Source organism: Hibiscus syriacus, unplaced genomic scaffold, assembly GCF_006381635.1.
Source record: "Hibiscus syriacus cultivar Baekdansim isolate YM2019G1 unplaced genomic scaffold, ASM638163v2 tig00002840_pilon, whole genome shotgun sequence".
Taxonomy (NCBI): Eukaryota; Viridiplantae; Streptophyta; class Magnoliopsida; order Malvales; family Malvaceae; genus Hibiscus; species Hibiscus syriacus.
In genome coordinates, this window is record NW_024061947.1 from 1,182,859 (window position 1) to 1,186,187 (window position 3,329).

The window sequence follows — 3,329 nt, forward strand, 5'->3', positions numbered from 1 at the left end:
GTTAAATAATACATGTTATAGTCAACTTCACACACGTAAACACAAAAATTTCATTTTTAGACTGACATTTTCGCACTGGTTTGGTTAGAATGGAAGATTTCAGAGAATTAAAATAGAGGTATTCTAGAAAAGTCTAGTAACTAATTATGCTAGTTGTGTCATTCTTTCCGCATTCAGTTAAAATACCAAGTCAATAAAGTAAGGCATGTGACAATGTTCACAAAGAGTGAGAAAGGAGTGACATCTTCAATAGACGTAATCATAGAAAATAGGAAAGCCAACCTGAAAGTAACCCATAAATCTTGATACATGTCAAAGAGCTATAACTCTAAAATATTAAAGAACTATTGATTCTTTTGATATTCTTTGAACTCATGCTTATGATTTGATTCTATTTTGAACATGTAAGGTGCAATATTTTACAAAAATTCTTTCATTCTTTGATAAGAAATGAGGGAAAATATTTTCAAACAGGACAATCTTAAATGAAAGGATCCTGAATTAAATTGGTACCTATTCTACCTCTATTGGAGAAAGAACGAGTAAGGTCAGAATGAGGAAGCATTTCACATTCTTGAAAGCAACTGGAGAATTGAACTTATAACATTCCCTTTGTGATAACCCATCAAGAAAGATTACCCTATTAAAAAAGGGAACATATCCCAGTGCATAGCAAAAAGGCAAGAATACAACCAGTCAAGAAGGAAAAAGATGATTACTTCATTTAGAAAATGCACATATCTCATACATTTCTATCATAAGGATTGATCATTTTTTAAGTTTGAGACAACATGAAGAATCCCTCAGGATTACTTGACAACACTAATGTTAAGTAACACTGGAATGAGAGCATTCGAGATTAACAGATTTGTGCATGAATAAGAGCTATGAGTACTCACAAGGGGGTGTTATAAAAGTTGGACCTCGTGAAGATCATGAGACTCAAATCAAACAGACATTGAGAGTAAAACTTATAACTCGGAATAATGGGGCATATTGAAGTCCCATGTTAGACAAAAATAAAAAATGTTGAGGCATTTTGAAAACTCATATCAACCAAAAGAAAATACTGAGGCATACTGAATGCCCATATCATCCTTTAGAGGGATAATTAATTTGAGCAAATGAAACAAAAATGTATGAAGAATGAAAATGGTGAAACAATGACAGTTGTATTATCCTGGCAGTCTCACCTACATTGATGCTGACAAGTCAAGGCATCCCACTTGTATTCCCAATGAGCTTTGTTCTTAATTATCCTTGTGACATCATACAAAAGCTCTGGGCATCATACAAAGATTTCCTTGGATGAAAAATTTAAGCAGAAGACACAGGAAAAGATGAATGTGTTGTCAAATGTTTTACGAACCAATGATTATGGTGCTGAATCAATGTTGCAATCATATATTCTCAGTTGTTGATTTAAGATGAAGTTTGTCTTCAACCCCAAGATTCAAATGATGAAGATTTCTTTCCAAAGAATGGGAGCTGAAATTTTAACAACAAGAAACTAGTTGAGTCAACTAAGTTTGAACGATAGGTTGTTGTTAAAAATCTCGACATGATATGGTTTGAATAGCCTAGTTCGAGATCTGATTAGATGTGGAGACATGAAAGGAATTATGATAAATCTTCTTTGTGATATGTTTCAAAAGTCAAATCAAAACAAATGTTGATCTCTTAATTAATCTCTGCCGAGATTAGCATAGTTAAATCTACATTCTGTAAAGATGATAGATTTTCTTTTCAAAGATGAAAAGCTGTATTGGATTTCTACACAAGTTTAGGAAAATAAGATATGAAGATACAAGTTGATCAGATAGTTCTTTAGAAATGCAAGCTTGATAGCATAAGTCGCTATACTCTTTGAAGACAACCCTGAAAAAGAAGAAGATCAAATTTTGGAGTCAAATGAAGATTGAATTAACATTCATTCATAAGAACATCATTTGCATAAAAGTTCATGCATTTCATTAATACATGTGATTGCATTTGCATAAATACATTTTTACATGAAGATTCATGAACAAAATACCTTATGAGTATAAGGTAGAATTCAGAGCTCAAATGCAGGAGTCATGTTTGGAGAGGAAAACATCTGAAGAATAGATGGATACAATCCACAGAAAAAACATTAAAATTTTTGGACATGTTACCTAACTAACAAGTTGTTTTGAAAATGAGAAAACGATTTTCAAAGTTTCTCATTCATTTGTAAAACCTCCGGGTCATTTGAAAAACCTCTTGGTCATTTGTAAAACCTCATTCATTTGTACAACCTCCGGGTCATTTGCAAAACTTTCGGGTTATTTGTAAAACCTCCGGGTAATTTATAAATCCTTCGGGGCATCTGTCAGTCTCTTGAGCAAGATGATAAGTCCTACGAAAGAGTAGTGAAGTAAGTAATTTCTAACCTTCACGGAAGAGTAGTGAAGTAAGTAATTTCCAACCTTCACGGAAGAGTAGTGAAGTTCATCATTTCCAACCTTCACGGAAGAGTAATGAAGTCAGTCATTTCCATCCTTCACGTAAGAGTAGTGAAGTTCATCATTTCAAACCTTCACTGAAGAGTAGTGAAGTTAATCATTTCCAACCTTCACGGAAGAGTAGTGAAGTTCATCATTTCTAACCTTCACGGAAGAGTAGTGAAGTTCATCATTTCTAGCCTTCAAAGAAGTGTAATGAAGTTCATCATTTCCAACCTTTACGGAAGAGTAGTGAAGTTCATTATTTCCAACCTTCACGGAAGAGTAGTGAAGTTCATCATTTCCAACCTTCACGGAAGAGTAGTGAAGTTCATCATTTCCAGCCTTCACGGAAGAGTAGTGAAATCAGTCATTTTTAACCTTCATGGAAGAGTAGTGAAGTCAGTCATTTTAAACCTTCACGAAAGAGTAGTGAAGTGATTCAATCCAGTCTTCACGAAAGAGTAGTAAAGTAAGATTAGATCAAAATTCGATCTCCACGAAAGAGTAGTGGAATAAATTTCACATCGAAGGAAAGTCACCTGGACAAAAAATTCTTGTCTTTTTGTCTTTGCCCTACTCTTGTTGAAACAAGAATGAGCAAAGAGGGGAAACTGTCGACACTAATTTTTGTCCATTTCTGTTATTAATTATATATATATATATATTATAATTACAAGACCCAATGGACTAGTTATAAAGCAACCCTAAAACCTATTTTACAACCAAACCTAGTCCATAACCCAGTTTAGGCCCAATTCATTAGGCCCGAAAAGCCCAAGACGCAGCTAAAGTTTTCAATACTTTTCCAGTGCCGCCAATAACCCTCAGTTATTCGATCAAGACGTATATCAAGGGCCATAA